Raw genomic sequence first — 27,818 nt, 5'->3', positions numbered from 1 at the left:
ATCTTGACATTACAGAAACTTATCTGATAGAGGTGGTAACATATAACTATGGACACCTAGTATAGGACATAGTGAGTGAGTTCTGAGCAATAGTCTTATAAAGGGAAGCTCTCGTCTGGCTTCATGTGAAGTGTGGGATCACTTTTGAGGCTTTGATAAAGGTATAATTTTAATAATAGACTTCTTTCAGATTTTCAGAAACAAAGCTATTTATAACTCCATTTTATGATAAATTTATCTAATGGATAGCTGCAGATCTTCATAATCTTTTCTTTGATACAAGCCTCTCAGAGGGCATTAAAGATGGGTTGAAGGAGCCATGATGGCAGAGCATCGATTCAGTCACTCTTGGGTTATTTTTGGAGAAAGGATTATGAACTGCAATGATAACTGGTGGCCAGAAAAGAATGTCAGAGGCCGAGTTTTAAAACTCTCTTACATGTGGATGAGAAGTCATACAAAGCTAGAAGAGCTTCACTAGGGAGCAATTTTCTGTAGGTTACAGATTGCTTGGAGTTGAGCTTCAATGTAAAAAGCCTTCTGGGTTACAGAGACAGGCAGGGTGAGTCTGTAGTTCTCTGAGAAGCTAAACAGTCACTGGGGACTAGGAGTGTGAATTGGTAAGTATGATACACTATTTTTCAGAAATGCCTTCTATATGCATCAGTGAAAAAAACAGTACCCTTTGTTAGATCATCTTTCTTGGAAGCAGAGTGGTCCTCACCCTATTACTGTTGTCTGCTCTAGAATCAGCTCACTCACCTAAATTACTGGATCTCATCACCTGAGACTTCTATTTTAGTCTGGGTCTCATTAGACAATGTTTTTCTATTACAGGCTACTTGTTTCTGTAGTTGGCCACGGTTGACCTGACTTACTCAGGTATCAGCCCAGAAAACCACTTGTTTATCTTTCTTTGCACCTTTACCACAACAATTTCCTAAGAAAAGTTCTCTCGAGAAACTCCAACTAGTTTTGGAGAAAAATTGCTCCCATGCATAAAACTGAATTTTAAGAGGCTACACTATTATAGCATGATGTTTCAAGAACAGTAGAATTTGGCTACAACTGTGTACTTAAATGTTTCAAAAAAAATTTGAATTGCATCAAAACTCCAAAGGATCCATGTTCCTGGAGTCATGGTGGAGGAAAGGTCTAGTCAAATGGGGAGTCTGTGCTTTAGGATGAACCTCCCTAGAGCATAATAAGGGAAGAGCCATATGCATTTGAGCTCAAGCACTCAAGGAACATAATATGACAACATTAACATAATGACACAAAGTGAACAAACCTCTTCTCCCTTCAGTCCTGGAAATGGATGTTCCCTCGGCATGTAAGAGAAAGTGCTTCCTCTGTGCCTTTTTGGATAATATGTCCCAGGATTTTCCTTAGGGAAGATTGCTGTTTCTAAGCCCCAAATCCTGTAAACACTAGTTCTTAGATTCATTTGAAAGGTGTGTTGAAAACAAACTTTCATCACAGTATGGTCTCACTTATGGAAAAAACAAAATAAAAACTATTAATTTATGTAGTTTTAGAAAAATACACACATACACACACACACATTATGAAGAAAATAAATAAAATATAACCATAATTCTTCTTTCTGGATTGTTAGAGGGTATCAATGCGAATTGTGTTCTTAAACTCATCCAAACATATTTTCTGATTTTATACATCAAGCAATATTACTTCTACAACCAGAAGTGAAACCGAAACTGATTTTTATGATGTGAACCAAGGAACTTTTAAAGATTCTGATTGAACTCTGGGGAGTGATCTGTGATGTGGGCCTTTCTGAACTCATAGTAACATCTTATTTAAAACAAATCTGTCAAGAATGAGGTGTTTCTGGAGGGTAGAGAAAGGTGAGAGACTCCTTGCTCTGCAAGCCCCACAGAACTGAAAAAGCGTAACACAGTGAGTTTGTGTAAGTCTACACACTGACCTAGGTGTGTCTTCTATTGGTCTTTGACCTTGAGATAGACGTGTAGCCCTAGTAAAGTACCCCGTACTCACCAATCATATTAATCTAATAAATGATTGAAAGAATGAGAGAATTGAAAACATGTATGAATGATTGAATTTCCCAACAACCACTGGTGAGGTATACTAAATGTTCTATAATTTGTCCTCTAACAATTTTTTTATCACCATTTTAAATTCAAAATTTGCTTCAGAAAATAGGATCAGAGTCAAGGTGAGGATGTTTTTTGATTCCTTTCTTCCTTCCCAAGAACACTCATCTGTTTTTAAATTGCATCTACCTAAAACGAAAGTGTTTGGTAGAGTAGAGAGTAATTTTTGCTGTAGGGAAATGAGCACTATTTGATTGAAAACACAGATTAGATGTCAGAAACTATGCTTGGAAAGTTTATTTATAAAATCAAACCAGTCTATCTCATGGAATCAAAATAGTCATGGTCAGTTTATCTTAAACCAAGAACTAATGAAGTAATGGTAAAAAAATTTGGCCAAGTTTTTAGTAAAATATTAGTGTTTTATATGGATAGTTTGATTATGAGTTAAGAGAAAGAACAGATGACTTCCTAAAAATAATATAAAATCACCATCATGTTAGATAATTGGCATAGAATAATACTGAGTTGTTCACTTTTTTAAATGAATTTATCCATTGTCCATTTGCAGTAGCAGAAAGCATTACCAGTTATATATTAATACTTCAGAAATAAAACAGTACCAGGAAGAAGTAAGTTGAGCAGCAGAACAATATTTTATGATGATGTTACATTTTTTTAGAAAGTAATTGTAGAAAATTGAGACCATACTGTCACAGCTCTGATCTGATTTTCCAAGGAGTCTATGACTCAAAAATGGATCAGGGTGGCTGCTTTAAAGTTCATTAAATTTCTGGTTCCTCAGGAGCCAGTGTCCTGTTAAGGCTTCAGGAATGTAGTTTGCCTCTTTTGAGTCCAAACCAATAGATTGTGCCACTTATCTCCTGAATAGTATCTACCAAAGAGGCAGATACTGAGAGCAATTTTACTGAGGAAGTTGATGTTTTCACAGAAATCAAGTAAATTCCATTCACCTACAGTGAAAGGCTGACTTCTACGGGTGTTGGCCTTTCTTTATTACTAATATACCCATGGAAAACCAAAGGAGGAAGGGACAGTGAAGTCACAGCTACCACTAATTTTTCTTAACTCTACATTACCCTCCAAGGACCTTTATTAGGCATCTGTTCTCCAGGACTGGTTACAAAATATTCTTCTTCTGTAGACAGGGGACTCCTCAATTCCTGGACTATTTATGTGATAAATGAGCATTAACCTCTCTGTGACATGTCTGTTATTGAATTGAACTGTTATTTAAATCTTGCATTGCCATTTAATTTCTCACTTACGTATGTTTTATCCCTTCAAAAGTGTTGTAAAGTTTGGGAAGGTCATAGAGCATATATCCCATTTTCTATCCCACCCACAGTGACTTTCATCGTCTTTGGTAGGTACTCAATAAATACTGATGGATAGGATAATATTCAGCTTAAAACACCAAACCTCAGCCTTGGCTGTCAGCTGCCAGTTCAGTTCTATGACTTGCAAATTTAGTTTTGAGTGAGTACCAAATACTCACTTATTCTGCAAAATGAAAAGCTGTGTGTGTTTAGAAAGAAAGAATCTCTCTTCTAGTGACCTCAAAATACTGACTTACTTTCTCCCTGAAAGGCCTAAATAATTTGCACACTTCTACTACATTAATTTGTAAGTATTGTAATTTAAAGACAGCATTCCATATAAACACACCTCACAAATGTATTTTAAAAAGGACATTTTTACTTATGACAGGTTTTACACTACACAGAACTAGTGAATTTGACATGTTAATTATGAACCAATCAATGTAAATATTTTATCTTGACACATCAACAACCTCTTAATTTTGAATTAATGTTCAATACAAATTAAATCTAGAAGGCAGATGGAATTTTCCCTTAATTTGTTTGTATCGCACAGGTAAGAAGTAAAGACAAAACGAATTGTATTAGGGCAGGGCAGAGTATTTTCTATTTACTAAGGAAAAATAGTCTGTTTCAAATGTTCAAATATGCTGAACTTTTACATTACTTCAGATTGACAAATGACCTTACCAACTAAATATTTTCTTAATAATGTAGAGGAACATCCAGGCAAGAACTTTTAGGACAACATATCAATATAGCATTGAGTCAGAGTTCTCTAAGTCACCCACCAGACCGTATACCATGTTAGGTATTTCATTCCAGTAATACTGTCAACATCCTAAACAGATAGGAAAAAGCACACTGTGTCCAATCAAAGAGTGACAAATTTAGTTTTAGTAGCTAGCATCTGTTTTTATAGTTTCACTTTAATATTTTCAAACCAAATAATACAATATCATCAAAGATATCAAATTGACAAAAACATTCACTTAGAGGAACTGGAATATGAACCTAGAAATAGATACTCTAGAAAGAGAAACTTTATATTTATCAATTACTTTAATATCCCTTTGTCCCCTTTTTCTCTGAAACAAAAGAGCTTTCAAATAACATCCTACCTTTGAGTAGTTTCGAAACACAAGGGCAAAGGTGTGTGCATGTAGGTGCTAATAGTCACTTAACTAATAAGAGTTCACATGCTCTTGTTCTATGGTTAAAAATTTCCTGTCCATATTTATTTTGCTGAAAAGCCTAACTTTCATATCTTTTTTTAAAGCAAATACAGTTTCTCCTTACTTTTCAGTAAAAAACTCAGGGAATCAGAAATATTATGGGATATATTATAGTGACCATTATATGTCTCTGGGATTTGATTATTTGCAGAAAAATTAAAATGGCTTTGATCAAACAGTAATTTAACATTCACAATAAATGTCATTTTATGCTTTTTAAGAAATGATGGTATTTTAAAAAATTCTGCTTTAAAAGAGATATATTTTCTGTACAAATGTACAAAAAAGGTACTAGAAAAATAGCAAAGGTTTGGAAATAAGACAACAGATCCCCCCATATACTGCCTTTGTTTGCCGTCGTTATTGATACAACCACTATTCATTTAGATTTAAAGACTGGAATCCTGCTCAATAATCCTTCAGCTTTAGCTCCCTCCTCCTAACTGCTATACATATACTGACATCTACCTTTTACTGTAGTTTAGTTATTTTCTTTTGTTCTTTGCTACCTTAAAAACAAAAAATTATCTTAAAATTATTTTCTTTTCTGTAGGCATAAAAAATTCTCTGTTCCTTCACTATTCTAGAAAAAAAATTTTTAATGATGGCCTAGATTAGAAATAATGATTTAAATTGCTTTAGTTTCAGGAAACTGAAAAAGACAAAGCATATTTTCATTTAATACAAGCTCGTTTTAAGTAAGCTCCTTCAGGAATCTTGGCTATAACTTGCCTGACCAGTGTCCACTAGATGACACTGTTGTATAAGCACAATAATGAGAGGCCACAGCTTGACAATAACTAATTTATCATATATATATTTAGATATTGTCAGTGTCTCTCTTTCAAGATGGAACCGGTTTCGCATTTTTAATTGGATATGGCTGATAATTACAATTTCATATAAACTAAAGTTACCGTCAAAGGTTAAAACGTAGGGGGAGAACAAGAGATATCTGCTTCACAGTATTCAGATTTTTACAATAAAAAATCTTCCAAAATCTGTACGTTTCACAGTTGACATAGACTTCATTATGAATTTTAATTGTGCCATTTTAAATCGAGTGACAATGATTGTATGGATAATGTTGGTTTTCAAGTAGTATTTTGTCAGTAATCTTTTTATTCCCCCTCCCTTCCCTGTTTCCTCTTCCTCCCTCCCTTCTTGTCTTTCAATCTCTATTTCTTCTCTTTTGGATTCTGGATTAGGAGGCATTTGAGTGCAGTTCCAAAATTAGGGGAAGAATCAATTTTCTTGAGCTAACAGCCTCTATTCCACACTGTTGACAAGCTGGGAGACTTTAGCCCTGGAAAAAAACAGAGTAAAACAGACACAGTCATGGTGCACTTGGGGAGACAGAGCCATTCAAAGGAACTCTGACTGCCTGGAAACATAGCAATTTTCCTGTAAAATCCACTATTTGGAGATATCATGCATATTATGGGGATTTCCCCTGATATTAGGATCCTTTCCTAATAACTTTGTCCTGTATTGATGTTCAAAATCACTTTTACATTAAGCTTATTTGCTGTGGTTTTAACTGAGTAAGAATGTTAAAGTAAAGGTATTCATGCTGCCTCCTATACATTCCGTACATTAATTTCATGCGGTTTATCTGAAAATCTCAGAGGAGGAGCCAGGCCTAAAAGGAAATTACTCAAAGTGCAACTGGTGATAGGAGTGTTTTATGGCATGTGGCATGTCTTAGAGGGAAGTGACAGACATGTCACTTTTTTTTTTCCTTTTTCTTTCTTATGCCAGGCATGTTAGAGCTAGGAAAGCAGAGTGAGATGCCCTGCACTTCAGTGACAAGCCTACCCTGCCCGCTGCAGTGTCTGCACTGCCTCAGGACAGGCTGCATGTATCTCATGCTGAGCTTTCTCTAGACTGTGTTTTGTCAACAACACGGTTCATGACCAAAACGATCAGATTATGCCATTACATCTATGACGAGGTATAGATAAAGGGATCCACAGACTAAAATTCATTTTCAAAGACACAATCATCATGCTTAAACACCTGAACATCCTCTCAATAGGTGGGTGGTGGGAGTTTGGAGTAAGTGAAACTCGTGTATAATTAATTTCATTTTCTTTCTCTTTTTTCACCTCTCAGAGTCTTTGCTTTCTTTTCTGTTATTTTTTTATTTTTGTTTTGTTTTGTTTTCTCCCTCTACTTGCTCTCAAAGGAAAACTATTCTCTCTAACCATCATATATATTATAGGTAATATTATAATATTATAGATAGAAGGTCTTACGTATGCCAGCTCTTCTACAATGGCCATATTATAATAATTTCACTAAGCCTTGGATTTCCCAGTACATAATTCTGCATGGGTTATTGTGAGGATTAAATGAGATTATTTGTGAAGTACATGGCAAATGTTTGACACACAGTAGGTGTGCAGAAAATACAGACCTATAAAAAGCTTCCTCAAAAAATATTTCAAAAAGCGCCTTCAGGGGAGGTGGATGTCAAGATAGAATGCAATGGTGGGCCTCAAAGAGATGTTGCTTCACGTCTAGATAAAAAGCAAGGGCATAAAAACAGAAGTAGGAGAAACTAGGAAGTATCAAGCTGGAGGGAAGAGGATCTGGAATGGTGTTATAAGAAAGACTGAGAATGAAAAATGAGTAATACTATGACAAGCGGAATTCCGTTTCTCGAGTGCATGTTGGGTGCTAGACACTTTTTATACGTTCTCCCCTTTAATTCTCACAAACTCCATTTGAAGAATTTTTATTAGCATCTACTTTTCTTAGTGGAGGAAACTGAGGCTTATGGACTTCAAGTATCAAGTCCATGGTACCTTCGGCTCCTAGATGGTAGAGACTGTGGGATGTCCAAAGCCCCGCGCGCTGCCCGCAGGCTGACCCTCTGTCTCAACACTTCACAGAGAGAGCATGTGGTGCTCCAGGGTCCACACTCCTGCAATCCCACACTGATAAATGATGGGTCTGAAGATTTTATCTGAGCACTCACGATACATTTTCCTCATGGAACAGAGTTTGAAATGCTGGGTAGTTACTCAAACTTTTGTTTTTAATGAAAAGCTTATTTATTTCAAAGTGTAGCTGATTTATAGATTACAGAATCCATATTCTCTAGTACTACAAGAGAGTCTATAGAAAACGACCTCTCCCTTATTCCAAATGAGGTTAAAGTTATACCACTCTCTACCATTTTTACCACTTTTTACTACTTTAGCCACAGTAGCAGCAAGAAGCTGCTTCTGTAATCCTCACCTCATGGACAGATTTAATATGTGTGAAGATGAAGATGAGGGATGGATTTCCCAAAATATTTAAACAATATTGTAACACTCATCACTATATGTTATATTAATTGTGGGTTATTTGTTAGGTGGGTGACCATGTGTGATGGAAGATAAATGTATGCTTCGGCAGACATATATACCTTTAAGACTCAGAAGTTCAATTAAATGTGTAGATAAAAGTAAGTTTAATTCCAATAATAGTGCAATGTCCCCTCTGAGATCCGAGCTATACCTGGCTTGGCATTTTCCCCTTTCCTATTATGCGTGAAGATGTCTGAAATATGGAATCTGGATCTCTTGCCATTGAATTACTATGCAACAGATTTATCAAAAGGCCACATGAATTCCGTACTTGTTTGTAAAACAACATACACTCTTCCCCCTCCCTATACGTATATCTTGGTGCCAAATTTTGCATTTTAAACGTGTCCACTAGCATAGCCTCGAGATATGGGGATGTGACGAGTATATTCATTAAGCTTTTCTGCATACCTAGGGCTCTTATCGTGATGTCCGCTGTAAAAAATACACCCAGTGGTGACAGCAACAGTGGCATGAAGAACCCGTCATTTATTCTCAAGCCTCAAGCCACTGCTCACTAATATTGCAAGGAAGAGAAAAAACTAATTGATATTTGCTACCTTTTAAGTTTTTCTCTATCTCCAACCAAATATCTTCGGTAATTCATCTCCCTGCCTCCAGCCCCTGCTAACACCTTCCCATTCATCCTTTTCCTTCTGACATCACCTACAATCTAGGATCAATTATTTTTCTGATTAAAATTTTCATTTATCTCCCTATCTATCTCCCTGGAAGGCCACAGGGCACAGCAAATGTTGGGTACTTAAAATGATATGGAGAGTTAGGAAATCCTAAAAGGTGTGGATCTGTTTCCAGGTGCATATGATTTTCTGATTAGATTCCCTTAAGACTGAAAAATTATAATTTATGAAGAGGTGATAGGATTTCTGGGATGCTGAACCCAGGGATGAGATGTTCAGGACATAGAAAAGGTTTAGCTATAGTTGCTCCATCATAAATTGGGGCTTTTAGTTGCCCTCTCTATTGAACAAGGCATTTCATAGCACTGGATCCCAGGCTTTTGCCTTTGGTTAAGAACCTCTGTGTTTAGAGGGGGACTTTTCTAGGGTGCAGTTAGACTTCAGGACATCAGATGGGTTCTTCCATCAATTTATTCAGATTGACATTATTCCATGACCTTTGTAGTCAGAGAATTCAGATTTTATATGACAGAGAAATTTTCAACAAAATGCCAGAGATTATGAATCAGCACAAGTGCTCAAATGAGTAAGCAATCTTGTTTAAACACAGAGAGATGAGCATCTACAGTCTTTGTCCCCTAAATATATGAGTGATATGCTTTTTAAAACATTGAAATATTTTTGAAACTAATACCTTTTCTTTCTCTTTCAGACATACATTGTTAATTTATTGGTAATAGGATGGCTTAGTCTGAGCAGGAAGGAAATGATTAGGAAGCCTTTTCACAGTTAGTAGCAGAAGAGGTAGAGGACTATAAATTGTTCTTAAACTAGCATCAGAGAAACACCAGGCCAGACGTTGATCCTAAAGGCCAATCATCAGGGAAATAGATACAGCCTGATTTTTCAGAGCAAACACATAGGTATATACCCAGATTTTGGATATTTCCTTGGCATATAATGCAGACATCTGCCAAACCACTCACTCAACATCTGAAGCTTGGGCACTCATTTGGAGAATAAAGATGCCACTATTCTGAAATTATTCTGAGGATTAAGAGGCAATATCAAGTATATGAATAGTTTTTTTAAAGGGTAAAGCAGTAACAAATGGAGAATGTTGTCATTTTTATGATTTTTCATATATCTAAGGTGAACTATGTTTAAAAGTCAGAAACTCATCTCTGAGATTCTCTTAGGAGCCATGAATGTGAAACTTAATAGGTGTTTTCTAATCCAAAAGGCTGCCATTAAGTTGGTATGTTCTTGTTTGACATGGACAACTATGTGGCTTACATGTAAAAAAAAAATGTAGCAGCCAGAGGAATTCACCAAAACAAGTAGCTGCTTCCTGAGGTCGAGCATGCCCATCATTAGAATGTTCTAATACCATCGTGAGAATGGTAGTGCCAGTGTCATTCTGTTAAAGGTAAGGTGGTGGGATTTCTCATCCAAAAGAAGCAACCCTTTGACATTTCCTATTCGTTGCCATAATAATTATCTCTAAAAAAACCCTTATACTTACTTGTCTGGCTTATTGTACCTTTCTCTGTCTCATTAAAATAAAACTCCATGAGGGCAAAGCTTTTTGTTTATGTTGTTCATAAGCATATTTCCCATATTAAAAAATGTGCTGGGTACATAGTAGGTATACAACAAATTAAAATATGAAAGAGTAGGAAGTGCTAAGATTGCTTCCTTCTTCCAAGTTTGCAAAAACTATGAAAAAAAATACAGTCTCATACCTTAATAAAAGGTTACCAATTTTATTGAAAATATATGCAAATCTTACAGAGACAATGAGTATCTATTTTGACAATCTTTGCTGGATTTCTTACTAACTTTTGAGCATTTGGGAATCTACAGTACCCATGCACTCTAGTTCCAAGAATTAAGGTATAAAGAAAAATATTTATTGTTAAAAATGAAAACAAATGAGCATATTGTATCTATTTTGTTTGTTTCCTGACTATTTGGATTTCACATAGAAAGAAAATAGAGACCCATTTATTTATACAACAAACATTTGTTGGACACTTACTCTAAGTCAAGCCCTTGATTAGCAATGGAGAAAAAATTCTGTCCCAGAAGAATTCACAGTTATGAATGAGGGATACAGAGGGATACATTAAGCTTCTTTATATGTCCATTTCTCTGAGCCTCAGAATGGAAAATTACGTGTGTATTTAAACGTAGCTGTGTTACTAAGTTCTCCTCCTCCAAAGCCTTGCTAACTTATTAATAGGCTGCTAAAATAAGCAGTGGCTGAAAATGTCTTCACAGACTTTGAGTCCCTATACTATGCCACATTGCAAGGATTCAAGGGTATCTTCAAACTCTGGGAAGGGAAATAGACTTACAAACACATCATTACAACAGTGCAGGTGGCACCCATCCACACACTGCAGTGAAATGCAATGGAAAAAGACGCGTTCTGATTGGCAGAGTGGGGTCAGGGAAAGTGTCCCAGCTGGGGTTCTAAAAAGAAACACAGACACCCTCAAAATGAGTAATCGTAGAAACGAATTTTAAGTGACTATTTGCCAAAAGGTAGCTAAGTGCAGGGAAACAAGATAGTGCAATGTGTTGGAGGTAATTATATTCCCAGCCTTCATAGAGTAAAGGGAGATAAGAAAGTCCTGATTCTGGAAAAGAAAGAGCTATTTGGGGGAAAAAAATTGCTTAACAGGAGTGGTGGTCTTCAGGGAAACTGCTAGCCTATGCAACTGGGAAGATAAAATCCTCTTCTCACTCTTCTCATTTCCTCTTCTGCCAGTGCTCACATTGGGCAAACCCAAGAAGAAGGCCAAGGGCAAGGGGAGTTGATTGATGAAGTCAATACAGGTCAGCTTAGACCACAGAGCAGAAGAGAGAGGAACCATCAGCCAATATGGTGGGGCAAACAAAATAGCCAGTGCAGAAGGCTTTGGTGGCAGGAGACACTTGGCTGGGACATGACAGTGAGGAGGAGACATTAGCTAGATGAACTAGATCCCTCCAGAGAAGGCAGGATGGGTGAGGAGTGTCAGGAGGTTTCTACAAAGATCCAAAAGTGCAGACTTTGTCTAATTGTTTAGATGTTTCCCTATGTAGGATATTTACTGCCATGAGCTGATAGCAAAGAAACTTAACAGAGTTAAAGGGAGCTTCAGAATCTGGGAACTGACTAAGAGCTCTTGCAAAAACCAGCAGAGGCTCTTCTGCAATCTCAAGATTTTAGGAATCTATTTGAACACCTTCAGTCAGATTCAGGGTGAGGCTGATAGTTGGAAAAAATGTTATTTTTGTGGCATGGTATGAAATCATAAAGTGATGGATGCTTAAACAAAACATGAATAAGTATTATGGATTGAAACTCTTTCTTCCCATTCCATTTGGTCAATGTACTTCAAAGGTAGATGGTCCTCCCACCAAAAATAAATTATTTCCCGAGTATAGTGGGTTGCGCTTCTCTTGATGTGAAACTGTTTCTTTGTTATGCAACAAGCTTGGATCTTTTTCAGTTGTTCTGATTCTTTTGCATGTAATATTACTGAAGGCTGATTTATAAGTATTACACCCTAGCCTACCTTGGACAACAGACTGATATGATACAGTGTTTTTCAAACTTAAAAAATGAATTGTTACACAGAACTTCAATATGTAAATGAGGGAAAGGTCATGGTTCCCTGGCAGTTTCTATCTTCATTGTCTAGCAGAGAATATGTTATTACTTGCCCCAAACTCTGAGGCACCACTGCCGACCCTCGAGTTTCCTCGGTCAACAATTTGAAAATCACTGACCTCAAGAATAGGGAATTATAAGAAGTGATATGACTCCTAGAATTCAAATCTGTTTTAAATCAAATTTTCCCCTTGGAGTACATTTCCTGAGGGCCACAGAAATGCTTGTATTGATCCTCCCACTGAGGACTGATTGACAGTGTAATTCTGGGCAAGTCACTAAACCTCTTCCTACTTTAGGATTCTTTTCTGTGAAATGGGGTTGTTAACAGTTACTGCATCTCTCCATCGTGGACATGCTGAGAAGATTAATGAGTGGTTGTTGCTAAGGCTTTAAAAGATCCTTTGAAGAAAGGCTCTAGATAAGACAAAAAAAAAGAGAGAAAAACCCTATATATTTTGTTCTGTTCTACCCAGTAAATGCTCTGAGAGAGTTCAGAAACAAATCCCTAAAACTCTAAGTGGATACTGTCAGTTCCAATTTACTTCTTTGCTTGGACTGAGGTGGTGCTATTAGAGCGAACCAAGAATAAATACTAGTGCTTCCTGGTGACTGGATGTGCTGAAAGAAGCTGCAGGGAGGAGAGCAGTGAAGCTAGTAGATATGTCTAGGCATCTGGGACTAGCAGGAGGAGGTGGAACCAGGCAAGCAGAGAGGGCAGAAGACAAAAATGCAAGCAGGAGCTATCTGAACATTGCCGGGAAGCAGGGCTATTGATGCTTGTGTAAAATGAAAGAGGAGCTGGTTATAGTCCACAAACAAAGGCTCTGCAGTAAAGGCAGCAGCTCCTCAAAGTGCTCTGTGTGGGGAGGAAGGCATCATTGGCCCCATTTTACAGATACTGAAACTAGCCAGGGAGTCTAACACATTGCTGCATATGCCACACTTTGGCTGTCTTACCTACACTGACCTTTATCTTTACATGCAAAGCAGGGCTATATTCAGAGGATGACAACATCCCTGTGGCAAATCCATGGTGTGCCTTCTTTTCTTTCCACACCCCTCACTCCAGGCTGGATTTTCTTTACTTTCAGCCTGAAATATTTCAGTGGCGTTCTGAGCACAACAGTCTTTGCCTCCCATGACTTCCTTTCTCCATTTTCCAAGTGGGGCTGACAAATCATCCTGAGGCACCCTCTGTCCTTAGCTGCCTGTACTCAGAAGCATTTCATCCTGCCCTGTGCTGGCCTCACCCTACCCTGCCAAGCATGTCATGTGGTCCCTCATCAGCTGAAGCCAACTCACACTCGCCGTCCTTCCTCTCACCGCACCGTCCTCTCCCTGAGCCTGCCGTGTGTGTTGCTGCTCCCAGAACTCAGTCCACACTCGTCCAGCTCAAAGTCTTTTCACTCACCAATGTAAACTGCCCTTTCATGTTGGATGAATATGGAACCATCAATACTCTATCATCCTTCAAACCGTATTTCAGCTATCTACAGATTCGTCTCAGACTTCCTTACTGTTTTTCCCTTTGACTTCTCCTACCCCTCCACTCCCACAGCAGCCTGTCACTCTATTTATTTTCAGCTGGGACACCTGCAATGGCTTGGGGTCCAAAGTCCTGGGTTCCTAACTAGCCCTCACCTGTTAGTTGTGATTCAGGACAAGTAAGTTATTCTTGGAGCCTTGATATCTTAACCTGTAAATGAAAATAAAATACTTTAAATGAGATAAAGTATATGAAACTCCTTGGAATTGTACCTGGCACAGATGAGGTATTTGGCAAACATTATGGAGAAGGTGAATCAAGAGAAAAATAAATTGGTGGATTCTGTAATGATACAACATGTTATCTGTTGTCCGGGAAGAGGAACCACCCATTCTTGCCTTTCAGCTATAGAATGAGAAAAGATTCCAACAAGGTGTCTCTTACAAGGTGAGTGTTGGTCCGCAGGTTGAACGGCAGGCCTGTGAAATGGTAAACGTCGCATGCAGGAGCCACGCACGCAGCCTCAGTGTCCGCTTTGGCTTTCTCTGTGATGATGCAACTTGCTATAATCTGCGTAGTCTTTTAGTTTTGTTTACCTTAAGATCCAGTTTCTGGCATTATGTCTGCTTCATTGTTGTCCTTCTTTAAATTCCCTTTCACCAGACAAAAAGAACAGTTGGGCTTTGAAGTCGTAGGAAGCCGCACTGTCAGTTACCGCGGGGACCCACGGTAGTACACGTGCAAGAAGGCTTTAGAGATGGTGGAGATCAGAGGGCATTTCAAAAGCTGCAGGAACTATTCAGATTCTCTTATTTAAGGGGCTCTGATGGTGGAAGATGGTGTGTTGGACTCTTCTGTGCTACCAGTTTGAAGTGTATGTGTAGTTTAATCATGGAGAGTCCTGACTTAAAATTCCCAGTTTCAGGGGGAAACATGTTTTCTGTTTAGGGCTCTTATACAGCAGTCTTTCCGGGGGAGCCATATGCCATGCTGTTCTACCAGGTCTGAGATTCCTGTAGACGATTTAGGAAGCAGGAGATCAAAAGAAAATAAGAAGCTGTGTGCCGTTTATTTTTCTTATTCCTTGGATAAAGTCATTGCCTCAGTGTTGAACTCTGACACCAAAGTGTGCTGAAGGTCTAGCAGGGATTAAGCAAATATTTGCAGATTGATTTGCTGATTTAAAGAATTGTTTCTTTGCGCTGTGAGGCAGTGATATTCTTTTCCAAGTTACAAATTTAAAGAAATGAGGTTAGCGGTGGGCAGCTCTGTACTGGAGTTTCTCTGACAACTGGGTTTGACAACTGAGAAGGAAGGAAGAGAAGAGATTGTCCTGGTTTATGTTTCACTGTGCAAAGTGATAAAGTTGAGGATGAACAGACTTATTGAACTAAAATATTAAGTTGCATGTGTAGGAAAATTGAAGAAAGCCGAATGTAGAGTTGCCTCTCCCTGAGAGCCTTCTAACAGGCAGTGGGAAAAAAAATGTCCCTGTTGGTCAATTTTCCTTCCCTCTTGCAGAATTCCCTCTTACTGCACCCCATGCAACTTTTTTGTAATGTTATTTCAACCACCCTAAGCACTTTGCTAGATGACAGTGATTACTGGGTTTAAAAAAATGAAAATTGAAATTAAATTTTAATACTTTGGGATGGAATACATCAAGAAAATAATTCCATAAACCTTCCAGACTTGAACCAAGTTTTTCAGTTGGAGAAACAACAGCAACAAAAGACGCTGCATTTTATTCTATTTTAGGAATTAGAAGGGATACATCTTACAGAGCAGAAAACAAAACACACTGGGTTGAAGGGAAACAATGGTATTATTCAACTCCACCTTCTTATGTAAACTTATACCATATGATAATGCAGTTGTACTGCATATTCAATTTTGATATGTAACCTTTGAAATAAATTGGAATATTCTTTCCTGCTACTCTTGGCACACGCCAAGTGATCATAAACAATAATCTCATAAAGGTCACTTGCTCGATAAGCACTGCTCTCGGCAAGAATCATTCAGGACTACTCGGAGATATTTTTCCCTTTCTCTGAGGCTCTTAATTTATTCTTTTTTCCTTCTTGGAAGCTCTAAACAACACAGTTTTTTCTTATACTATGTAGACTCACAGGATTTCTGGATGATATTGTTTTTTCTCTTTTTCTTGCACTGTACTTGTTTTTAAACTTAAATTGGCTCATGGGAACTAGACAAAGCAGTTTGGGATTATAGGGGGAGAGTTAGATTATTAGCTATTTTAAAGAAAATGATTACTTGTTTTTAATTTCTCTTTACTCAAATTAATGTATTTGAGTAGACATGTCTAAAATAAGTAGGCATATATATGTATGTACTTGTGATGTTTTTCTTCTACTGAATTTGTTCATTTACAAAATGTATTTCAGGAACTTTACAAATCTCAAACAAACTTAATATTGCTTTACCACAGTTAACTTCAGCTCCTCATACAAAAGCGAAGAGGAGGATTGTGTTAAATCTGAGCCCCAATCATGTGAGGTGTGTCCTTTAATCTTTATTCAAAAGCAAAATAGCCCCAATCAGTATTATTCCACTTGCAGATAATCTTGGTATATATCAATCCATCTGCTACCAAATAGTACAGATTACTATCCCTGTTACAAGATAATGACACAGGAAAGGACTCTTTGCCACAAACATAGCTGAAGATTACATGGGTCCTGCCCATGATATTTGGTCATCTGTAGTGCAATTGGGAAGTTGTATGGAAAGGGCAGTCAATATAGAAGATCACACAAAACTTTCTGTAGGGAAGAGTTGCCTGAGCCCCCAACTTAAAGCCCATTTGTCTCAGTTCTCTTTACAAATTTTAATAAAAAATGAGAACAGGAAATTTTCAGGATGAAATTAGTAAAATAAAACTTGTCATTTTTTAAAATTCACCTTGTTCTAAAAAGTAGATCTGAAGCAACTGTATAAGCTTACATATAATTTCAATTTACTACATGCCAGGTTCTCCTTCTCTTTAAAAAATCCTTATACTTAATGTCTATCTTTTGGTATTATAGAGTCACTTATGCAGTGACTCTTGTTCTTCCCTGGTCTTTCTCTTTGGGAATCTTAATTAAATACCATAAGCTTTCAAACAAGGATGAATTGATTTGACTTCCAGTTAAGGTTATGATAAGAATTATACAATTGGTGTCATTCCAATCCAGCTTTGAAATCAGAGTAGATGCGAAGGGACACCGGTGCAGGAATGTCCTCTTGGCATGGGTGTATGTGGAAAGGAAATGGTGAGAAACTTCTTTTTACATCATGTCAACACTTGCATTATTATAATGTCTGAAATTTATTACTACTGATGCTGTTATTGTGGACTTCTGGAAAACTGTAGAATCTTGGGAGACATTTCTTTAAGATCTCATTGTTGCTGATAATTCAGAAATGAAAGTTTATTATAGCTTAGACTTTAGTTAGAGAACAAAATGCTTAGAATTTAAAAAAATCAGTAATAGATTTGGATGGATCTAACAAATGTTACAGTGTAGATTTTACTGTCCACTGAATATTTTTCTAAGCCACCCAAATGATCGAAGAATACAAATCTAACAGAAGCCCAGCTGGTGTGGACTTTGAGAAGGAGGTGACCAGTTGTGGCCTCTGGTACTAAAGAGCTGCTGTGACTGGCTGATTCCCACAGAGCATCCTCCTTTGCTAATGAATAAAAGCCAGATAATTTCATATATGGTTAAAGTTTGTAGTTTATTTTTATGGACTAAAGGATGAAATTATTTCTTTCTCTGGATTGTATCAATATGAGAATTAAATACCCACTCAAAACATAAAAATCCAAGGTAATTCACTTTACTCTTAAATATTTACAGATAAGGAATGCACATCTTTGAGACAAGTTACAGTGCTGATGTATGGTAGGGCAGATGGACCAAATAAAAATTCAGAACTGAATGAATTTTGGAAACCATGAATACATTTTACAGCATATCTTCTATTTGTTCATTTTTTAAAGCTGCTTCTGTCTTTATTATGCTAGTTTAGTTGTCTAGCACCTATAGGAATATATCTAGAAAATGTGACTTGAGTTTATGAATCCTGTAAGAATTTGCATTTATCTTTGTCAAGAGGATAACTGAAGACAGTGAGGCTTCTGTGAAATATTCTAATTAATCCAACTCACCATATTTTTGTATTCTGAAAATCCCATCAACTAAAATTCAGTTCTCATCTTAAGAAGGAAAAGAGCAGCAGTGTCCCTAAGGAGGAAAAAGGGAGGAATTAAAATTTAAAAATTGAGTAGAACTAAATGAAGGAGCCAAAATAGGAAACTTCTGCATAAACATCACCCATCTCTCTGTCCTCCCTCCAACAACCCCTGACCTCTACCTTCCTGGAGATCCAATCCTGTTGTCAGGGAACACTTTAGTCTTCCAGGAAACCTAGAAACTTTTATAAGTTGTCTTAAACTCAGTCAGCTTGTTAGTCCACGTCTGCATTCTGGCTGCCTCATCTGCCATACATAACAGTGGTCCCTAATAGTCGGTGAATGTGAAGTTTTCCACACACAAAATATGCCTCATAAGTACTAAGTAAAGCAGAAAAGGCCCATTTTCTAAGTCTCTGCACTTGAGACTGTGTTCGGACAATCTCTGCCCAGGTGCCAGTGTGCAGATGTGTATTGCAGGCCTTCTTTCTCCTGATTAGCATGCAGCCAGAACACCTGTTTTGCTGCCTGGAGGAATCATATTTGAAATAAAGATACACCTGCACAGTCAAATATTTGCATTGTATTTATAAACACAGCTTTTAGTTTTGGGATGAGTACTTTCCCATTAGGTGTGTAGCTGTTGCCTCCGAAATGACCTCGGTCCCATTTTGTAGATTCTCATGGCCACCTTTTAAAAACTGCATTTGTAAGCAGGTTTGGAGTGTTATGCTTTCCACAGGAATTACTCAGCCTGTGTGTGTGTGTGTGTGTGTGTGTGTGTTGTAGGGGCTGTAGGGGGTGACTGTCCAAATCTGTAAGCTTATATCCCATTTTGGAAACAGGATAAGACAGAAACCATGCATGATATTTCTGAACTGTTGGAAAGGACAGGCAGGTGATGGCCCAAATGTGCACTTTTCTTTGAACACTTAAAAATATTTAAAACATATTAAAATCATCATTGAGAATGTATCAAACTTATATAACTATACAGTTTGGGAAAAAATGAAAGTGTGGCAATCTTATAGTTTGATTTAAATAATAAAACTTGAGTAGCATAATTCAGTATTTGTGATTGATAACGTTTCTGGCAACTGAGCTTTCAAACCTTTCCAAGGTCATCAAGCACTGCTAACATGGGCAGTTGCATGGATAAATTATATTCCTCTAAATTCTTTAGAATTGAGAACATTAGAATTAAACTATCAGTTTAGTAATAATTCTGCATGAGCCAAATCCCAGTCATTCATAACTAAAATAGTGAACCTCTCATCCCAGAATAAGAATGGAAACACTCAAATAAGACATTCGGGCTGTTAGAACAAAGATATAGATTGGCCCTACATTTTTTACTTGATCTGTCTAAGTCAATTAGACATTTGAATTGTGGTATTGTATTTCCAGGAAGCTTCATTGCTTTCTATTATCCTCATGACAAAAATAAACAATTCCTTTTGATATTGTAAAGGAAAATGCCTCCCACTGAGTTGATGTTATATGCTGTTATATGCAAGAACATATGTGTAATAAAAAATGAGAAATTATGGAACAAATAATGATGTTGGAGCCACTTACATAAACAATAGAGAGCATTTTGGATGAGCTCCAAATATTACTTTTGTTTAATTTCAGCTCCAGTTATGCATCTGCCTAGGCTAGTGTCAGAGATAATAATCTCACCAGATAGATATAAAATGCAAAACTAAAATTACACAGCTCCATTATTCTGTTTACACATAGTATTAAACCATTCTTTTCCAGTTGACTGACCCAGTAGAGCATTTTGTCCATTGAGTTTCCTTGCAAATTTGGTGGGTCGATGCCCATTTCTTTGTATAATACTAGGTCAGTTTGTACCAATATAGGAATAAAGTAACTAAGAGGCATGAATATGTTTGCTGTCTAATGAATCTGTTCTTTACATCTTGTGCTCTGCTTTTCACACACAATTATTGGCTTTTAAAGCAATAGAGAGCCTTAGTGGAAGTCACAAAATGCCAATTAAAAGAAATGGACAGGAGCTGAGTGCCAAATCATTCGTTCTGGGAAAGAGAGGGAGACAAAGAGAGCTGGGCGTTTCAGCTCTCTTCACTGAAATGTCTCCTGCCAGTCAACACACCAGAGAAACCTCAACTAGATTTAGAAAGTTACTCAGTCCAGGACTCTCTTTAATTCAAAACCACTTACAAGAAAAAGTTTCCATGTATGAAACTGTCCAAAGCAGGACAAAAATAAAACAAAAAACACAAACAACAAAAAAAGAAAGGCGAAAGAAAATCTTAGCCAGAAATTTTCATTGCCCAGTTATATCGAATGTAAAAGGTAATTTTGAAAACTATGATTTGTTGGTGGAAATGTCAAATTCTTTTGTCAAGTCATGGATTGAAAGACAAAACTTTTGTCATTTATTTTCTTTGAATGCAGAGCATTGCACTCTAAGTAGGGCTGAACAGGATCTGCCTCTCCATCACTGACAGTTAATAATTAAATCAAACATTATATTCAGCAATAGAACATATGCATCAGCTTCTTTCAAATTGCATTTCCTTCCTGTTAGGTCCATTAGTGTAAACCAGACTGCCTTTAGAAACCCCCTTATTGCCGCTGTCTTTCAGCACAGTTCCTGAAATGGATAATGTGGTACATATTATGGGCAATTACACAGAACTCCCCAGCGATAGGGTTTTAGAGTTACAGAATGAAACAGCTGGAACTACAGAGCTATAAGCTAATCATAAAAAAGGAAATAGTTAAAAAAATAAATAACCCTGACAAAGAAAAAAAAGGAAAGCATAAGAGGTTCTATAAAATTATCGTTCTTAGGGAAGCTGTCTGTACCTAGAAAAACTCACAGTTTCACAGTATAAAACTATCTAAAGAAGCTAAACGCTCTATTTTTAAAAAAGTATTTTGCTAAGTCTTTTATTCTCACGGTGTAAAAAGCACGTAGCAAACGGCGAGCAAATAGGAGGTATTGAAAACAATGACATTTTTCTCTCCAGCTTTATCAATGCCATATTTCCATATTAGTAACGTTGTGAGAAATCTAGTCTTCTTTTTCAATTTTGTTTCCATGAAAACATATATGGTACTAGAAGATGAGTTTTCTATTCACTAAATGAGCCACACACATAATATTTTCATCTTGTTATTTTGTGCCAGGGCTTGGGTTTATAATGCCCCTGCCATAGAGATAAGAAATTACATAATCTCTCTCTCCACTTGCTTCGGCAACTGCAATTGGAGTGTTCTGCTTGAAAAAATCAGACACAAACATTAGACCTTTACCTAAGGGAAAAGTTTCATATTCAAAGGGGAAAATACGTATTCTGATTTCTTTCACCGTTTTAGGACAGAAAGTCATAATGGGTTTTGATGGCAAAATGTTGCTTCGTCTAGTTGTAAGCAAAATGCAGTTTTAGTCCATGCCAATGGAGTGTTTTGAAAATTTTCAGTAAAATTACTTTATAACGTGAAAAATAATGGAACAATCTGCACAGTAACTACTGTGAAATGAAACAAAAGTGGGTGCAATTTCAAACTTTAAATATAGCCACAAAACTATTTTCAAATTTGTTTCTTAAGTATTCTACAAGGATCTGAAAATACTGAAGGCAGACTATCTGTATAACTCTTGGAAGACTATTCTTTTTCTCTATAGAGAGATGGATTACATAGTCATAGCCAGATTTATGTGGCTACTTATATACTTTCATAAGACTTCAGTAGCCAATATTTATTTCAGCAACAATAAAATGCAGCAGGAAGAAGTTGGACATAAAACATGCTATCCAGTCTGATATCCTGAACAGTCATTGTCTCCTACTTCCCTTAAGAGCAGTGATTTTTTGTTGTTGTTAGTCCCCCCACCCCCTTCCAGTAAAAGCCTTATTATGATAGAGTGGAAGGAGGAGAAACAGAGAAGTTAACAAGACAAAATGTTAAAGTCAAAGGAAGACTATGTCTCCTCATTATAAAAAGTAATGTTCACTTTAACAGTAAAACCCTCATTTGTTTTTATTATTGAAGCTACATTGGTGACTGTACAATGTAATAAGTGAACATGCTCTGAATACCCAAACCCATTTGTTATGTAACAAACAAAGTTCAGGAGATTTAATTGGAGGTTATGTTTTTTGTATGTCCCTGTTTTTCATAAGGAGGGACAGTGAACATAGGGAGAAAAGAGCTAATAGAAATGGCATGTGTAAGAGGGGATAGAGAAACTAGTAACTGACACTTAAATAAGTTTCTCACTTCTTTTTTTACTTCTATATGAATTTACCCCAAAGGGAAATAAACCTGTTATCTATTAATTTTTAATACAGGAAATTTCCAGAATGATGTCCCTCCTCTTCATATTAAATAATGACTTTTTTTGCCTCCATATAGTTTGTATTTATATTTGGACAAAATAATATTCCTTAGAGCATAGTCATGTCAGTTACTGAAGTGGGCACTTTATAAATATTGACTGACTTAATCCTTTTAACTCTACAGAAACCAAGCCAGAGGACTTACCTAGCTGGCCAATCACACATCACAGGACACTTGTTTTGGTTGATTCAAGAATGACTCAACGGCAATGAATCATGCTTCCATGTCTGAAATGTGCAAATCATGATTCTACAATATTATTTTGGTTACTATTAGAAAGACTGTAAAATTCTCATAATACCTTAGAGCTAATCCAACAAAACAAAACAAAACAAAACAAAAACAAGAGGCAGAGCCCATCCTGCTAATATCATGCTACATTTAGTTCATTCATCTGTTCATTTAAAATATTTTGCTTTATTCTAACAGTTATTCTCCAGAAGGCCTCAGACTCTTGGCTGAAATGGCCTTGAGAGCATCTGGAAAAATAAACTCCAATAATACAGCAACCATGAAGTATAGAAAAGTTGCCTTGCTATAAAGCAGCCTATCATACGTAGCAAGTTAATTCCATACTCAGATCTCCTAAAACTTACTATGTTTGGTTTCTTATAAAAAAGTTCATCACATGTAGAATTAGTGTTTTTAGTGAAAAATAACAAAAGAAAATCCAGCAAAATATTTGGATGATTTTCGAGTTGGGTGAGCTTCTCCTAAGGGAGCCAAGACTCTCAGAATTCATAAAGAACAGGACATATATTCTTGAGTATATAATGGCTTTTAATTGTAATGCAAAGATAGCAATGAATTTTTAGAACATACCCAGATTATAGACTGGGAAAACATTTCTACCCATATGACACAGAAAGAGCTAATATATGTTAGCAGGTATAAGGTGCTTCTTACAATGAGATTTTATCTTACTACATTATCTATACTAGCATTTTCCAATTGACATATATAAATCAGGGATCTTGTTAAATGAAGACTGTATTTCAACAGGAGTTGGGCCTGAGATTGTGCATTTCCAATAAGCTCCATATGATGCTGCTGCTGGTTTATATATCACACTTTCAGTAGTATTGATCTAGACCATTCCACTTTATGGAACAATATCAATAACCTAACTGACTTTGAATAAAAATTTGAGGACAGTTTTCATATTTTTGTTCATGGCAATTGTTTGACATAGTGGTTATTTAAAAGGAATACATTTCTTTAACCTTGGATTAAAGAAAGGATTTCATATGCATATAATCTAAGAGTGAGATGAGAACTATTTTTTTTCTTCCTATCATCTCTAAATCTAATTTTAAAAGAAAAAATATATAAAAAGACAATACAATAGAAAATTGGGTACATGATAGTAAAAAATAAATGACAAGAAAGGAAGTTAAATGGACCAGAAATTTAAGTATTCTTGATCTCACTATTAATCAAAAAATGCAAACTAAAGGAATAAGAAAACACCTACATACTGACAAAAATAAAAGAGTGAAAGTAAAACTTTTGCTTCTGTGGAGGACCGACTAGCTCATGGCAGGTCAGTGCTCCTGTGGCTATAAAAAGTGCTATACAAATTAAATGTAACAGATTAAAAAATAGAGGATTGGAAGGTAAATTAAGTTATGCAAGGTCACACAACTAAGTGATCAAGCTGGGCTTTGAACCCAGTGCTCCACTCCTAGATTTACTATTACTATTAAACTCTACCAACTCTCAGAAATGTGCTGATTACTTAGGGAGTCCAAGTGAGTTATTATTAGAATGAAAGCTGCCTTATGCAATTCTTACAAATAAGAGTTAAGTGGAATGCTTAGGTTCTGGGATTATGGTGCAGACACTGAAATAAATTCAAAGAGCATTGACTTTCATGCATCTCCTCTAATTTACATATTGTCTATTTGATAGCATAGCACTGACAATACTGTCATTGAAATAAGAAAGAGAAGCTCTAAACATAAAATTTATAAAATCCCAAACCCCTATTTATATGCTAGAAAAAATCAATTCCATTCAGATTAAAGAATTAGTGAAAAAAAATGAAAACGTTTAATTTTAATATCAAATACAGGTATACTACATAATTTTGGGGATGGTGAAACCTAAAACTAAAAGAAGAAAATACCCTAAGGATTCATAGATACATTGAGTAAGAAAGAATAAAAGAGGAAACTTTTGTCTCAACAGTATTTCCCTGTTAAATATTTTAAATATGCTCATTTATAAATTATATTTATTCTTCTGAAAATAGACTGTTCACATCCTGGTCAGTTTTTCTCCAATAACTTGTGCATTGTTTTCTTAATGATTAAAAAGAATATTTTATATTAACATTAACCTTCTGTCACATATATTGTAAATACTGTTTCTCTATTCATCCTTGGCTTTTTAATTTTGTCCTTAATGTTTTGATATTATTCTAACATCTGCTAAGAATACATAAATGAGACCTCTATCAAAGAAGAAATATAAATGCACAAAGAACATCAAGGGAAAAAGTTCAACATGACTGCTAATGGAACAAATTTTTAAAAAATGAAATATAATTTTCTCCCATTGGAAAATAACGCTTTAAAAAATAATTTTTTAATAATCTAAAAAAATAGATTTCTCCCACTAGATTTTCAAATAATGATAATGCCCATTACTGAAGCAAATTCAGCTAAAGGTTAACTTTTCTAGAATTCTAGTTGACATGTAAATTTTTGCAGTGTTTATGGAAGACAAACAATTTGTAACAAGACCATTAGAAAATTCAACTCTCTAATCCTCTGCATTCAGTACAATCAGGACACTTCGCTAGCTCCCAGGTTTACAAATAAATGTGACGTAGTGTCTGCCTTTGTTGAATTTAGGAATCCACTATAGAAGAATCATGTGATCAAGTAGATATGACATCTACGAATGGCACAATAAGTTATTCAGACGGTCCTCCTGCAAAGATCAACTACAAATTCTGGATGATGCAAAATTTTTTTTAAAAGTCAACTTTTTCTGTATATAATATTTATTACAATATAAACTTATAAATTTTAAATATTTAGATATAATTATATATATGAAAGAATATATTTTCAAAGTAGATTTTATATTTATTACTATACAGTTGCCCATAGTGCTTTTTAAAATAAACAAATAAATAAATAGTGTGTGTATGTGTATATGTATATATATATATATATATATATACATATACTTAATATTGAGAAATAATTTCTAAAAAATTTAGACCTAAGAAAAGTTTGAGCCTTGACAGGCTAACAAGCATTCCAAGCTATGCTTTTCTTGAATGTATCTGCCATCTGGATAAAATTCTGTAAAACTGACCTGGTAGTTTGCCTTTCAATGAATTAGTCCATTTCATGTGAGTTTTTGAATTAATGTGTTAAGAGTTGTTCATAATATTCCCTTATTATTATTTTAATATCTGTGGTGTCTATAATGATATCTCCTCTTTCTTTCCTAGTACTGATGATTTGTGCTGTATTTTTTGTCAGTTGCTCTAGAAATTTATTATTTTATCTATCTTTCAAAGAACATGTTTTCAGTTTCATTGATTTTTCTCTATTATTTCACTGTTTTCAATTTCATTGATTTCTGATCTTAATTAAAATTTGTCCTCCTGCTTACTTTAGGTTTATTTTGTTCTTTTTTTGTTTACTGAGGTGGAAGCTGAGATGATTGATTTAAGTATTTTTTAATTTAAGCATTTAATGCAATAGATTTCCTCCTAAGCACTGCTTTAGCTACATCTCACAGATTTGGATATGAATTCATTTTCATTTACTCTAATCCTTTTTGACTTTAAAAAGAATGACACTTACCCACCATAATAGCATCTTTCAGAACAGTTTCACTGCCCTAAAATTCCTCGGTGCTATACTATTCATCTTTCCCTCTCATCTAACCTCTGGCAACCACTGATTTTTTAAAAATTTTATTCAAATTTTATTAAGGTTATGATAGCTTCATAAAGTGAAAAGAGTTTTCCTCTTTCTTGTGCAGGTTAGTTTGAATAATATTAAAATTTTCTATTCTTTAAAAAGTGATGCAGAATTCAGCTATAAACCCATCCAACCACAGTACCTTATATAATGACTGATTTTTAATTACCTTTCCAATTTCTCCTATGATAAATAATGAATCCAAGTTTTTACATTTTTTCTTGGTTAAACTTTGGTAATTTATATTTTACTGATGAACCATCCATTTCATCTAGATTTTAAAATTTATTGCTACAGAGATGCATAGTGTGTTTTATAATTCTTTTAATTGTAATCAGTGATCATGTTTCCTTTCTCATTTCTGATTGTGCATAATTTTCACTCTTTTTGTCTGTTCAATCGAATGCATAAGGAGTTTACTTAAAATATTTTTTTATTGAGGTATAATTCATATATAACTATATTAGTTTCAGGTGCACAACATAATTTTTTGATATTTGTATATATGGTGAGAAGACCACAGTAAGGCTAGTTAACATCCCTCATCATACATAGTTACAAAATTTTTTTCCTTGTGATGAAAATTTCTAAGATTTGTTCTTTTAGCAACTGTCAAATATGCAATAATATTATTAAGTATAGTAGCCCTGCTGTATATTTTGTCACATGACTGTTTTATAATTGGAAGACTGTGCTATTTTGATCCCCTTCATCCATTTCACCCTCAGCTCCATCTCCCATTTCTGGCAACCACCAATCTGGTCTCTGTATCTATTAGCTTGTTTTTTGTTTTGTGTGTTTTAGATTCCACATACAAGTGAAATCATATGGTATTTGTCTTTCTCTGTCTGACTTATTTCACTTCATACAATGCTTTCAAGGTCTGTCTATGTTGTTGGAAATGGCAAGATTTCATTCTTTTTTGTGGTTGAATAATATTCTATGTGTATATATATATCAATTATTTATCCATTCATCCATTTCCAAATCCTGACTATTGTAAATAACACTGCAATGAACATGGGAGTGCAGGTATCTTTTCAAGTTAATGTTTTCATTATCTTTAAATACCCAGAAGTGGAACTGCATCCACTGTGATGTCATAGAACTACATCATATGGCAGATCTATTTTTAACTTTTCAAGCAACTTCCACTTAAAATATCTTATCATTACTTTTAGAGAACCAGTTTTTAGAATTTTTCCTAATGAATTTTTTATTTTATTAAATTCAGCTTTTGTTTTTATTACTTGTATGTTCCAACTTTGGGTTGACTAATTTGATTCTTTTTCTAATTTCTTAGAAAATGACCTTTAAGTATGAGCATTCTATTTTTATTTTTTTTAAATAGACTATTTTTTGAGTAGCTTTAGGTTCATGACAAAACTGAGCAGAAGGTACAGAGATTTCCCATATAACCACCATATGTGCACCATCTCTCCCACTATCAACATCCTGGACCATAGTAGTATATGTTT

The sequence above is a fragment of the Manis javanica genome, chromosome 4 (genome assembly GCF_040802235.1).
Source record: "Manis javanica isolate MJ-LG chromosome 4, MJ_LKY, whole genome shotgun sequence".
NCBI lineage: Eukaryota > Metazoa > Chordata > Mammalia > Pholidota > Manidae > Manis > Manis javanica.
This window is presented reverse-complemented; position numbering follows the sequence as displayed.